At 43.5% G+C, this 13510-nt stretch overlaps 1 long non-coding RNA gene and 3 other non-coding genes across 6 annotated transcripts; all 4 read right to left on the bottom strand.

The window, feature by feature from the left end:
- Positions 1–163: 163 nt before the first annotated feature.
- LOC109436747 (uncharacterized) lies at positions 164–11809 on the bottom strand. 3 transcript variants are annotated; one of them, XR_012496517.1, is made up of 7 exons: positions 11653–11809; positions 11434–11472; positions 11175–11214; positions 10444–10618; positions 8510–10230; positions 6515–7630; positions 164–178 (listed from the first exon to the last, which is right to left on the bottom strand). It is a non-coding gene; the product is annotated as an uncharacterized LOC109436747 (long non-coding RNA). The 3 variants fall into 3 exon arrangements; XR_002136154.2 differs by lacking the exon at positions 164–178 and adding an exon at positions 1480–1494; XR_002136153.2 differs by lacking the exon at positions 164–178 and adding an exon at positions 1480–1494 and having other exon boundaries at positions 11633–11803.
- LOC141572003 (small nucleolar RNA ZL8) lies at positions 10336–10416 on the bottom strand. Its single transcript, XR_012497034.1, has one exon. It is a non-coding gene; the product is annotated as a small nucleolar RNA ZL8 (small nucleolar RNA).
- LOC141571967 (small nucleolar RNA SNORD52) lies at positions 10718–10785 on the bottom strand. The gene has a single exon (XR_012497001.1). It is a non-coding gene; the product is annotated as a small nucleolar RNA SNORD52 (small nucleolar RNA).
- Positions 11316–11378, bottom strand: LOC141571970 (small nucleolar RNA SNORD48). Its single transcript, XR_012497004.1, has one exon. It is a non-coding gene; the product is annotated as a small nucleolar RNA SNORD48 (small nucleolar RNA).
- Positions 11810–13510: the final 1701 nt, after the last annotated feature.

The following is a 13510-nucleotide window of genomic DNA, read 5'->3' as shown; positions in this document are numbered from 1 at the left end:
TCTTTGCCTCTCCTGGGTCCGTGTTTCCATTCTTCCATCTCACGAGACACGATCCCGGCCCGCACTCAGAAACTGCCGGCAGATCCAACATCATCTACATCATTTGGGGACTCACAGGAAAATATTCCTCCATCATAGGGAGCCAAGTCCTTAAGGTCCAAAGAACTATTCTCTGGGGCTGGGGGAAACAAAATGGAAATTATACTTACAATAAATAAATAAAAAATAAATAAATACATAAATATTTTAATGCATTATATATCCAAAGATCAAATTTGCAATATTGATGTAGTAAGAAATGCCCAAACCTGCAAAAAAATTTTATAAGATTTTATTTGAACCAAACTGATGACATTGCCAGGAAGCAGGATCTCAAATGCTCCAAAGAATAACAATTTTGCAGTTTCTTTTATGCATTTGAAATTAAGGAGGGGACTAAAAAGATGACATGAAGGTGGGAGAAAAAGCAGGGATTAGGTTACAAAATAGTTAACAATATTATGTACTTTCTTAAGGGTGGTTATGCTTCAGAGGGGTCTGAAAAAGAGGCATTTCAAAGGTGTGTTAACCTAGACAGACAGATACAATGGACAGGGCTTGCTTTAGGCAAAAATAAACCTTTTACTAAAGAAGAGACATGACTATGATCAGATCGACCTGTGAGGTAACTTTTGATTAGATTTAGTACAGCACCCCAGCCATCCACAGCAAACTACAGCTCACAGGCTGTCCGCCTCTCTGTTAATAAAGAACCAAAGGGCCACATCATCTGTGGGTGAAGTGGCCTGTGTTCTGGATGGAGGAAAGAAAAGAAAGAAAAGTGTCTCTGGATAATGCCTAACAAAAGTGCACAGTCCTGTGGGACTGGGGCTAGAAATCTCATTTCCTATGACCCCTAGATCTGCAAGCAACAATTTTAGTGGTGCCAGATCTTAAGCTCAGTGGTGAGTACCTTTTGTTTATTAGCATTCTTTACATTGTACATAATTATTATATGCACTTTTGTATATATTATATATTTAACAGCACATAAAATAGAAGGAAAAAGATAAATGGAGAACACTGACTTGACAAATATAGAGCCACAAAGATGGTGATGCCCTGAGCGAATGATGCCCGCATGCACCAAAAGGGTGAGACTGGAGGCAGAAGTGGAGATATGGAACCAGCTTTTGCTTCAGCCTCTTAAGCCCAGCTGACTTTGCTACGTTTGTGTCAATTAACCAAGTTAAGAGATGTGTGGTGTTTGACTACTCTCAAGGTTGGTTCTGATATTTGGAATCCCTCGTGACATTGAGATACCCTTGCTATTGGAGGTGGGAACCTGTAGAGAGCAACATCCAGAGACTAACATGAGTTCACTGAGAATGTCATGCCAACCCCAGTGGCAGTACCTTGACTACACTTCTAAAAGGAGAAACCAAAGGAAGGCATGTCTGGGTCTCAGCAGGGCATTTGATAAGGTCAGAGGGATGACAGGGAAATTTCTTGCACCTGTGTATACAAAAAAAAAGAGGTGAAATTAATTTGCCACCATTGGAAGATACTTTTATACCAACTCCTTATGCACACGATACTGTAAATAAAGGAAAATAATGAATCTTTTATCCTGCCTTTGCAGTAAGAACAAGTAATTCAGGTTAGACAAAGTAACAGTTAATGAAAGATAACTTATTACTTATTTTATAGAAGAATATCAGCTAATAAATGTACAAAACAATAATCAAATTAGAAAATTATCATTTTGTAAACTTAAATAATTAAGTCAGATGAAGGAATTCAAAGCATGTCACCCTAACATATGCAGCTTTAGCATATTGATTATTTTGAGGTAAAGCACTGGGAAACAGGGGCAAGGACACTCTGACCTTCCTTTTTCTTCCTGAAAGCAGGAGCTAAAGCTCTCATTTGAAAGGTGCCCTTCCTGTACCAGGAGGAAGCCATTCTTATTATCAAGGATGAGAAGCTGAGAATGAGAGAATACTATACAGACTGTTAAAATAATTTGTATCTTCCTATAGCCTCCCCACATAGTTTAGTCACTTTTCCACAATTGCCTCTCTTTGTTCAACCTAACATAAAAGCAACTCCATTCCTTATGAGGGATCCTGTGTCATGTAAAACTTATATGAAATAAATTTGTATGCTTTTTTCCTGTTAATGTCTATGTCAGGTTAATCTTCAGACCTGCCAGGGACCTTACGGGGGTCGAGGAAAACTTTTCCCTCCCTTAACCAAGGAAAGCTCATGCTAAAATCCTTAGGTTAAATGTTGATGGGGAACTGGATATTCATTCACATGGTGTCAAAGAATTACCCCTATCTTGCAATTCACAAGGAGGGGGGAAGTACAGTGAAGAGATCTGGGGATCACCACTTTACCCGGGTGATCAAATTGAGATCACGAATAATGGAACAAATAGCCATTATGACCCCTGATATGATGCGCTGTGCTGTAAGTACATGCCATGTGGACTTGACTTGGGCCCAGTGAAACTATTTTGGACTTTTGGCCTCCAGAACTGAGAGGGAATAAATATCTGTTGTTTTAAACCACCAAATTTGTACTAATTTGTTACAGTAGCCATAGGAAACTAATACATAGTGTCATTCACGAAGTACTCTTGCCCACACATGTAACCAGAATCTAATTAGGCCTTTAGGTGTAACTTCCAGTTTTAAAGAAAATGCAGAAGATCGAAGAGCTAGTTAAAAATAAGAGAGCACAGGGCCTGCTCGGTGGCTCAGGCGGTTAGAGCTCCATGCTCCTAACTCCGAAGGCTGCCGGTTCGATTCCCACACGGGCCAGTGGGCTCTTAACAACAAGGTTGCCAGTTCAATTCCTGGAGTCCCGCAAGGGATGGTGGGCAGTGCTCCTTGCAACTAAGATTGAACATGGCACCTTGAGCTGAGCTGCCACTGAGCTCCCGGATGGCTCAGTTGGTTGGAGCGTGCCCTCTCAACCACAAGGTTGCCAGTTCGACTCCCGCAAGGGATGGTGGGCTGTGCCCCCTGCAACTAGCAATGGCAACTGGACCTGGAGCTGAGCTGCGCCCTCCACAACTAAGACTGAAAGGACAACAACTTGACTTGGAAAAAAAAGTCCTGGAAGTACACACTGTTCCCCAATAAAATCCTGTTCCCCTTCCCCAATAAAATCTTTAAAAAAAAAGAAGAGAGCACAGTTAGATGAATCCAACATGTGGAACATTCTACAGGACAACTGGCCTAGTCTCTTCAAAAGACCAATGTCACAGAAATAATAGAAGAGGGTGGTCCTTGACTCCTAAGACTAACAAGATGTAACTAACAGGAAAATAAAGTGCTGACCCTTGACTGGATACTGGCTCTTTAAAAGAACAACTACCGTAACTGTTGAATATTGATTACATATTAAGTACTATTAGGAATTATGAATTTTCTCAGGTATGATGATAGTGCTGTGGGTATGTAGGTGAATGTCCTTATATTGTGGATGTGCGCGCTAAAGTATTTAGGGATAAAACGTCCTCATCTCTATAACTCACTTTGAAATGAGTCTGCTAAATAGTATATATATATATTTGTGTCTTGAATAACACAGGATTAGGGGTGCCAACTCCCATACAGTTGAAAATCCACATATAACTTCTGACTCCACAAAAACTTAACTACTAATAGCTTATTGTTGACCAGAAGCCTTACCAATAACATGAGCAGTTGATGAATACATTTTGTATGCTATATGTATTATATGGTGTATTCTTACACTAAAGTACACTAGAGAAAACATTACTACGAAAATCATAAGAGAAAATACATTTACAATATTTTTGAGGGTTCCTCCCCTTCTTCCGCCCATCCCCCCACTCCAGTTCAAGCCTTGTTCCTCAGTCTAGTTGTGTAGGACCCAGCTCCCTGGCCCATGCTGGTGTTATGAGCCTTGTGCTTCCCCCCCCGCTGAGGCAGTCAGTTGCCAGTTTGCCAGTTGGCCTCTCATGGCAGCTCACGGCAGCTCTGGCCAGCCGGCTGCTCATGATGGCTGCCGGCCACTCATGACAGCACACAGCAGCTCATGCTGACCTCAGCTGCTCACAGCTGCCCAGCTCCAGGGAGAGCCATTGTTCACAATCTTAGCTATAGAGGGCGCAGCTCACTGGCCCATGTGGGAATCGAACCAGCGACCTCTCGGTGCCCCAACCACCTGAGCCACCGGGCCAGCCCCACTTACAATATTTACTGAAAAAATAATCCACATATATGGGGACCCATGACATTCAAACCCATATTAGTGTGTTCAAGGGCCAACTGTATATATAACATACACACACACATATAAACACACACACACAATTTAATATATACTTTTTTGCCAGTTTCAAATATGGAAAAATGTTGACAACTCTTGGATTTAGGTAGTGGGTTTATGGGTGTTCTTTATACTATTCTTCCTACTATTTTAAATGTTTCATAATAAAAAGTTTAAAGTAATTTTTTATAGCAGTTGCTCAGCGTCCTTCAGGAGAAATCAATCCAGTGTGTACAACAGCCACTCCCTTGTGCTGCTAGGAAAGGGAGGCTCCCGGATTCAGGGTAGTACCTGCCTTTGTCACAAGGCCCTTTAGAGACAGACAGCTCCCCCTCTGTTTATTACCTGACATCAGCATATTACTGGAAATAATTGGCTGACATTTCTATCTGCACTACATTCTTAAAATGTTAATGGTTTAATGACATGCAATAGTCAGCCTAGAATGTGACCTATTTCCACCTGAGGTTCACCTGACTGGGGCAATATAATTCAACATCTTAAGAGTCAGCAGGTACTTTAACCCTTAGAATGTTTCCTGATTATCTGGGAAAATAATACAACAATCAAAACACAATCCTGGGGCCGGCCCAGTTGTCGGAGCGCCATGCTCCTAACGCTGAGGTCGCGGGTTCGATTCCCACATGGGCCAGTGAGCTGCGCCCTCTATAGCTAAGATTGTGAACAATGGCTCTCCCTGGAGCTGGGCAGCTGTGAGCAGCTGAGGTGGCATGAGCAGCCTAAGGTCGGCATGGGCTGCTGTGTGCTGCCGTGGGTTGCTGTGTGCTGCCATGAGCGGCTGGTGGTCAGCGTGAGTGGTCCACAGCCAGCGTGAGCGGCCGGCAGCCAGTGTGAGCTGCGGTGAGCTGCTGTCTGACTGCCTTAGTCCGGGGGAGCACAAAGCTCATAATACCAGCATGGGCCAGGGAGCTGTGTCCTACACAACTAGACTGAGAAACAACGGCTTGAAATGGAGTGTGGAAGGGGGTGGAGGCAGAAGAAGGGAGAAAAAAAAACATTAAAAAAAAAAAATCCCAGTAAAGCAGGATGTTAATGGACGAAGAAGTACATAAACAAACTAACAGATGGCCCGAGCTGCTCAAAGCCAGGTGCCCCAGATGCCACTGGACAGAGGTAAAGATGGCGCCTGTAGCTGTTCTCACGTTGTAATAGACCAGTGAGGTGAGGGCTGTTCTGCACAAGCACTGCCAAAAGTTGGAGCATCCATCCCACCCTTTTTTTCCACTTTTTTTTTTAAGTTTATTGGGGTGACAATTGTTAGTAAAGTTACATAGATTTCAGTTGCACAGTTCTGTAATACAGCATCTATATCTCACATGTGTGTTCACCAGTCAGAGTCAGTTCTCTTTCCATCACCATATATTGGATTCCACCCTTCTTTTAACGTCCTTTTCATTACTCATGTTTTCTCTACTCCACATTATGGATTTCTTCTTCCAATTCACTAATTCTCTATTCAGCTGGTCTGTTATTTAACCTGTTTTTTGTGCTTCTTATGTATTTGTTTATTCCAATTCTAGAATTTCTACGTGTTTTTTTTCAAATCTGCCTGCTCTTTCTTTATGATGCCCTGTTCCTGCACAACAGATTAAATTCTTTCTTTGATTTCTGAATATTTTCAGCCTCCAAGAGCGCTGTTACGAGTTTCTTAGCTGTAATCAACTGTTACTGTGCCTGCTGACTTGTTCCCGTGGGGATGGATGGCCCTGTGTTTTTGATTCTGGCTCATCGTGGGAGCAGTTGTCTCATGAGCTCCCATGTGACAGTATCCCTGTGGGGTGACTTACCATTGGCCTTTGCTCAGCCTTTAGGGATTCACAGGTCCCCAGCCATGTTTTTAAGAAACAGTTAAGACACACAGAAATGATGAAAAAATTATACCGTGAGCTCCCATGGGGCCCCCATGTATACCTCCGGACTGCATCACTCTCCCTCCCCACCCCGTCACAGCCCAGATAACTATTTTATTGAAGTTAGCATTTAGCAATGCTATGCATTTCTTTCTGCTTTACTATATTATACTTAACTCCAAACAATACATTGTTCAGCTGTAAAGGTGTTTAAACACTATACTATGTATGTATTCTTCTGTGACTTGCCTTTTTATTTACATTGAGAGAGTAATCCATGCTGGTGTGTTAGTCATACTGTACCTAACACACAACTGCTCTACGGTATTACATTTTATGAATATACCACAACTTACCCATTTTCTTGTTGGAGAACATTTGGGTTGTTTCCTTTTGTCCCGTTACAAATACTGCTGAGGACTTTTGTGTACATTAGTCCTATTCACGCTTGAGTTTGTTCAGGGTGTGTTACCAGAAGTGGAAATGCTGGGTTAGAGACGGTGCCTCATCATCTTGAAGATACTGCCAAACTGTTTTCCAAAGGGATTATATAATCACATTCCCACAAGCAATGTCCAAAACAGTTTGTAAGCTTATTTCTCGCCTCTAGGATTTCCTCATAACCTAAGTAAATTCATTTGCAAGCTCTGTTGGCACAAGTTTGGATCTACCCCACAGGCCACGGCACTTGGCAGACCCCAGCCATCAGGCAAACTACTCCCTGAACATACAGGATAGTGACTACCAGCCCCCGGCTTTATGCCTCATGGCTGGAACTGAATGGAAAGGAGATGAGGTCAGAGACAACAGCTAGACTGGGAGGCCATGGTCTCTGTAAAGACCGGCTTTCACTGAGTAGAACGGGAGCCACTGCAGGATTTTACGGAGGGGAGGGACAAAGCCCAAGTCATGAATTGGAAGACTGTAACGGGGCAAGGGTGGAAGCCAGTCCAGTTAGGCTGTTGCAGTCATGTAGGTGAACCGATGGTGGCTCCCACCAGAATGGAGTTCAGTGGAGGTGAGATGCAGTCCGATTTTGGTTTTTAAGGTAGTGCCAGCCAGCATGATTTCCTCATAAATTAGATATACGGAGTATGTGAGAACAGGAGTCAAGCAGATTCTAAGGGTTCTGGCCTGAGCAACTGGCAGGGTGGAGGGGTGTCTGGAGGGTCTAGCAGCAGCTAGTTGTTGAGTATTCCCGGGAGGAGGCCTGGGGAGACAGGCCACAGCCAGATCCTGGGAGACTGTCCGAGGTGGCTGATAGCAGGCCAGTCTCTGCTAAGAGATATGGGGCGATCCGCCCGGTGGATTGGGAGGGAAGACTCGTTACTTCTGAAGTTACTCCACTCCGAGAGCCTGGTGGGGCGAGGAAAAGATCACTGTTTTGGGGTCGAGGCCTTATTAATCAGTCAACCCTGTGAGGAAAGGCCATGGGGCTAAAGGACGCAGATTGGTAAGTGATTTTTCCAAGCCTGGAATAAAGAAAAGTTCACTGACAATCTTCACCATGGCTGTAGCTCGATCTTACACCCAACCTGGGGATGGCACAGGAAAGAGGGTCCCAACACCCAAGGGGGAGACTATACAAATAAGGGTGGGTGATGTACTGACTAGGCTGCATAAACTCTGCAAATGAATGCCTTAGCTATTTGAAATGATTGCAGCTAAAACCTAAATAGTTTTTAAGTACATTTACATATATTTAAATCTAACTCTGTAAGGGTGGCACTCATCCATTTACAAATGAGGATATTGTGATAAAGTAGGTAAGTTAACTCAGCCAAAGTTAAACTGTGTTGTTTACCTCCATAATCTTAACCAGTCCCCTACACTTCCTATGCACCAGTCACTCTAGAAAAATGCACTTAAAAAGTACTTGTATACATTACCCAGACACCAACCTAAAGTTTTAATTCAAGAAATTGGACAGAAATGTGTATAGAAGGGTAGAATCTAAAATAACTGCAGAAAAATACAACAAAAAAAAAGCAAGTTGCAGAATCACATAAATCCGTACTTATGAAATTCAAAAAGATACAAAACCAAACAATAGATTGTTGAATGCAGAGTAAAACTATAGTCAGGATGATAAAGCCACAATTCAGCTGGGTGGTTTCCTCCAAGTTGGAGAGAGAAAAAGGGAAATTGAACCCAAGGCAGGTTCACTTCAGTTACTGGTGTTCTAAAGCTGGAGACAAAGGAATTTGAATCCTAATTACTTCGTTGTCTCTGAGTTTTAGGAAATTATTTTAATATCCCTGAGCTTTCTATTCCTTGCCTGTAGTGGGGTAGATACATCTACTTTGCAAAGTTGATTCTTAAGGACCCAACTAAGCATGTAAAAAGCTTACCAAGATCATGATGTAGAATGATGCCTGAGAACCAGAGTTTGGGGCTGTCCAGCAGAAACACTTAGTGGTAACAATTCAGAAATCCATGCAGCAAAATGTCCAATTCTCCTCCCAATCCCATCCCAGTCCAAAAGTAACCTTAACAGAGAGGTTAACAGACTGGTTTGGTCCTTGCCCTAAAAACAGGGAACCAAGTGAAGGGTTTTAATAATTAAAAAAAAAAAATACTACCTCTTTTAATCCACCTTGTTTTATTAGAGAACACGTTCCTTTTGAACAGGGCTAATCCTAAAGTTTTGGGCCAAGGACTGAAACTCAGGGAATCCCTGATCAGAGAATAGCAAATGGGAGCAGGTACCCTGCCCCCAAGGAGTTACAGGGCAATTTCAAAAAAGCAAATGTGATTAAGGAAAATAAAGGGAATCTCTGATCTGTTTCAGTGGTGATCAAGCTGGAAATGAGTAAGAAAAGAGATCCAATTTTTACAAGATGAGTCGATACTTAAACTAGTGATAAAATACCACCTTAAGTGGCCACCCTTCACCACACCATCCACCTCTGGTAAAACTGAAACTTTGTACCCAGTAAACTTCCCCATCCCTACAACCACCAGTATTCTTTTAAAATGTATATGGACAACCTGTCTTCATTAATTTGCCAAAAAAAGCAAATTAGGACGGACGGGTGGCTCAGTTGGTCAGAGCGTGTGCTCTGGGCAACCAGACTGCCGGTTCAGTTCCCTCATGGGCCAGGCGAGCTGCTGCTCAGCTCCTGGGTAGCCAGATGGCTATTGGTTGGAGCGCAGGCTCTCAACCACAAGGTTCCCAGTTTGACTCCCACAAGGGATGGGCTGCGCCCCCTGCAACTAACAACCGAAACCGGACCTGGAGCTGAGCTGCGCCCTCCACAACTAAGATCAAAAGAACTTCATTTGGAAAAGTCCTGGAAGTACAGTTCCCCAATAAAATTTTTTTTTTTAAAGGTCAAATTTGGTGCGTGTCAACATTATCTTAAGTCCTAAATGTGGGGGGCAGATGGCTAGCTCAGTTGGTTAGAGGGTGGTCCTCTTAACAAGGTTGCCAGTTCAATCCCCATATGGGCCACTGTGAGCTGGGCCCTCCACAACTAGATAGAAACTACTTGACTTGGGAGCTGATGGGTCCTGGAAAAACACAAAGTTTAAAAAAAAAAAATCCCAAATACCTTGCTAATAACTTCTAGTACAACAGGATGCTATGGTAGTCGATCTAGAAATCCTTAACAGCAGTGTCCATACATGGTACAATCTTAGTTTCTTGCACATACCTGTATAGTAGTACAGCTAGATACCAACTGTAATGCACCTTTACTAGTGGTTACTACCTTTTACTTCCCTAAATGTTTTTATTTATTAATTTCAGGTGTACAAAACAATGTAATAGACATTTACACCCCTCACAAAGTGATAACCCCTTCCCCCATCCCTAAATTTTTCTGAATCATCTTGTTTTCATTGAGACCAAAGAATCTACTTTGTTTGCTTTGAAATACTTTATTAGAATCCTTCTGATAAAACCAAATACTTGTTTTAAGACAAAGAAATGAAAGCTAATTGATATTTAAACGCCCCAAATTTCTGTTTTTTCCTCCAATAAACTGACAGCTGCTCACACAGGTCAATGCAGGAAAGATGTAAGTTCCCAACACCAGGTAAAGAGGGCATCCTTTTTGTCAGCAAAACCCTGAAATTTCATAAAAGGAACATGTTTTAGAACCACGCAGGCAACGGTCATTAAAACATGAAGCTGGATAGGCAGGGGAGTTGCCACCTAGGATTAAAGGGGGGCAATGGGTGCATCAGGTGGTTTCAAAGATTCTCAGAGAAATACTCAGACTCTAGTCCAACCAGGTAATCACAACCACTCTTGGGGTGTTAGAAAAATTGGCAGACTCACCACAGTAGCCAGAGATTAAGGACCGTGGCTCTTCTTTTCATAGCCCGAAGTGGCAGGAACCATTACCTAGGCACCCTAGCCATCTCAGCAGCACTGCTCCAAGAGGAGTGTAACCTCAGGCTCTCAGCACTACTTTGGTGGCAAATCCCTGCTGGCTGGGCTTCCAGAGCTCATGCTGGAATGAAAACAGGACAACCAATGAGAAGGACGAGCAGAGGCACAGCCCTTCCACTGGCCCTTCTCAAGAGATCTAAGCATCCAGTTCTCCCAAAATGAGTCAGAACTTAATTTTTGACATCAGGACCAGTGTCAGAGACTCTAGTCTGAGAAATCATCATTCCCAATTTAGGGAGACCTGGATCAAGAGAAGCCATCCTGGGAAGGGATCTAATACATTCAGACACAAGGATGGGTAGAGCTTGGGAGAGGCAAGACCTAGAAAATAAATTTAGAACTGCATAAAATAGCTCTATCAGAGAGACTCAGCATGTAGGGAAGTTGACAATAGGAAAATGAGTGGAGAAAGCAGGTTTAACGAGGTTTACACAAAAATATTGTTACCAGATTCTTCAAAAAGTAATCTTCACTAGAAAAATGTAAACCAAAAGGTAGCCCTTAGAAAACCACTACGTGAAATATTTGCAGTTATATGTGTTCATTAAAAAGTAGGAGAGCTTGGGCAACAAAATGGTCGGTGAAAGACACTTAGTGCACTCCCACCTAACACTCACCTTTATTCGAGGATAACACATCGCTGAACCTCTTATATCCCTAATGAAGAAATGAACAGGAACAAATGATTAGTAAGAAATCGTGGCCATCCACTTCTCCCAGAGCCCAGGTACTCAGGATCCCAGCCTCGGGAAGAAGGTGGTCAGCGCGCTGCGGTGATGGCGTCAGCGAGACACTCAGAGTCACCTGTAGTCATCATCACCCCAATCCATCCCCAGGGCGACTGCCAACAACTCCCATCCCGCACAACCCACTCACCCTCGTGGCGCTGTAGACCCGCTTGCGAGAATCAGGGCCCTGTAAAGAAACCAATAGTCAACAGAGGCCGGGGCGACTCCAGATGAGCTCCCCCCGCCCCGTCCAAGGCTGGGTCATTTCTAAGCAGCGGCGTCAGTGAGACACCACTCGATTGTAACGGTAGTTCATCCACCTCAATCCGAGACTGCGGTCCCCTCACCTAGCAAGGCCCCGCGGTACCTGCCGTGCAAAGATGGCAGGAGCGCAGGGAACCTCCACTATCCCTTCTTTTAAGCGTAGACTGCATTGCTCCCGACAGACACAGTACACACATGCCCACTTCCAATAGTCCGTCGCCAAAAGAGAACTATAATGGCGGGGCCAGGCTATTTATGGTGGCGTGAGGTCGGGGGCCTGACGGCCATAGTTGTCTTCTTAGATGCCTGATTCGACCCGCGACATTCTCCCCCCCCCCCCCCCCATCATTCGTCCAAACAAGAACAAAACAAAGGGAAAGAGAGGCCATCAGTGAATGCTTCACACACTTGTGGGCAAATATTCGGAGATTTTTTTTTCAATTTTGAAAAACAAAAAACAGGTGACCTAACTGGCCAGGCGGGAAAAAGTCCCCAGTGCCGGCCGGACGTACGCGCACCTGAGCGCTCTTCCTAGGGGCCGGTCACAGCCGGGTCCCCTTTGGATCCGTTAATCACTCAGAGCCTCCTCCCTCATCCTTAACGCGTCCCATCTTGGGATCCGGGTCACTCTCAGGGACTGTCACCAGCGAAATCTGAATTCGTAGCCCCACTGAAGCCTGCAGACCTGTCAGGCATATTAAGTTGCATGTCTCTTTTTTTCTCCTTCAACTTTGTTAAGGTATAATTGACTACAATAAACTGCACATATTTAAATACACAATTTGATAAGTCTTTAAAAACCATTCTAACTTTTTAAAAGTGTACACTTAAGTAGTGTTACATATATTCACGTTGTGTAACAGATCTCCAGAACTTTTTCGTCTTGCAAACTGAAACTCTGTACCTATGAAACAACTCCCCATTCCCTCCTTCATATCCTTTTCATGAGCAATTGCAAGGCATGGAAGTTGGCCAAAAACAATGGACTCATTCAGGGTGCTCTGAGTAGCACCCTATGTAAGGTAGGTTAGAAGCAAACCAATTGGGGTGGGGTGGCAACCGCCAGGCCCTATCCTCCCTTCACTAATCTTCACTCTCTCATAAATCTTCCTTAGTCATCTGCTTTTGGCCCTTAATCCATCAACTCATATATTATCCCGAGTCCCACCTACCTGGACCTTTCTATACCTCCTCATTTATAAATGCAGATTTTTTTGGTAATGTGTGTTGGGGTCTTTTGCATAAATGCCACATACAATGGTGATTTGGGAGTTCCAAATCATACAAAATCAGTATCCTTTTTGAGTCACATAATTTAGGCACAGTGAGCATACAGTAAAATTTGGAAGGCCATAGTGAGTGCAGGAAATGTATCCTTTTATTTTCTTCTGCAATTATCTTTCCATCTGCTCTCCCTTACCCCAAGATTTCAGCCCTTCATCAAAAAAATCTCTTCCAAGAATCCTGTGGTATTCACTTATTTGATACATTTCTCAGCTCCCAGGGGTCGACTTCCACCTATGGCTGAAGTTGCAGTGATTTTCCTTGAAATTTTAAGATGTGTATATGTACAATTAGGCGACGACTTATATTCTGATGTTGCTTCCTAATGAACCACTTCCCTAATGAGGGAGTATGAACTTAATTGGCCCAGCCTCAGGAATTCTTTTTTGCCCCGTTACACACTATTGCTGGAGATGTTTTTACTAGAGATTTCCCTGACCTCTATCACTGTTGCTGCTGCTGCCAGTGGATCAATACTTTAAGGACTTGAAGCCTCAGGCTCCCACTCAGCAAGAAGCCCACTCAGCTGCTTCTCCTGGAAGCACTGACACCTTCCTGCTTCGATCTGACATGCCCCTATCCCTCTAAATGTATAATCAGGAATAGCTTCTGGTGCAGTGTTTTCTCAACTTTGGCTGCTTATTAGCACCAGTTAGGCAGCTTGAACTCTATACAAT

Source organism: Rhinolophus sinicus, linkage group LG05, assembly GCF_036562045.2.
Source record: "Rhinolophus sinicus isolate RSC01 linkage group LG05, ASM3656204v1, whole genome shotgun sequence".
Classification (NCBI taxonomy): domain Eukaryota; kingdom Metazoa; phylum Chordata; class Mammalia; order Chiroptera; family Rhinolophidae; genus Rhinolophus; species Rhinolophus sinicus.
Note: the sequence above shows the minus strand (reverse complement) of the source record. Positions and strands in the feature narration are given on the sequence as shown.